Consider the following 503-nt stretch of genomic DNA (forward strand, 5'->3'; position numbering starts at 1 on the left):
ATATATATATATATATATATATAAATATAAATTTATTTAAGGCTTAAGTGTTAAGAGTATCACTGGCTTTATGTTAAGGGGAGTCACTCAAACATTATATTCTATGTTCAAATAAAATATTAGACTTAACCCATAAAGAAAGGAATTTTATCTACTATGAGTGTGTATGTGTGCGTGCATGTGTGTGTGTGAGAGTGTGTTTGTGTTGGTGTGTATGTGTGTAATCATGCACACGTTCACACATACCTGTATATATTAATTGCAAGCATAATATGCTACCAAGAATATTAAAGGTTTACAAGTCAATATTGTGTCTAGGTATGTACGTAACAAGTTGCCAGGAATATGTTAACAGTTAAAGTGGTCAGTCCAATTGTGCTACACTGCTAAACATAGTGGGTAATTAAGCAAGGTGTTAATGGATAGGGTGGATGTGGTGCTGATAAAAGAGAAATAACTCTTGAAATATGAATATACAATCATTACCTATATATATATATATA

General features: G+C 31.0%; 1 long non-coding RNA gene across 1 annotated transcript in view; it reads left to right on the forward strand.

Annotated features, from left to right (window-relative positions):
- The window catches only part of LOC106879850 (uncharacterized), a 201,271-nt gene that overhangs the window by 165,098 nt on the left and 35,670 nt on the right, over positions 1 to 503 (forward strand). The window lies entirely within an intron of this gene.

Source organism: Octopus bimaculoides, chromosome 6 (genome assembly GCF_001194135.2).
Source record: "Octopus bimaculoides isolate UCB-OBI-ISO-001 chromosome 6, ASM119413v2, whole genome shotgun sequence".
NCBI classification, from domain to species: Eukaryota; Metazoa; Mollusca; class Cephalopoda; order Octopoda; family Octopodidae; genus Octopus; species Octopus bimaculoides.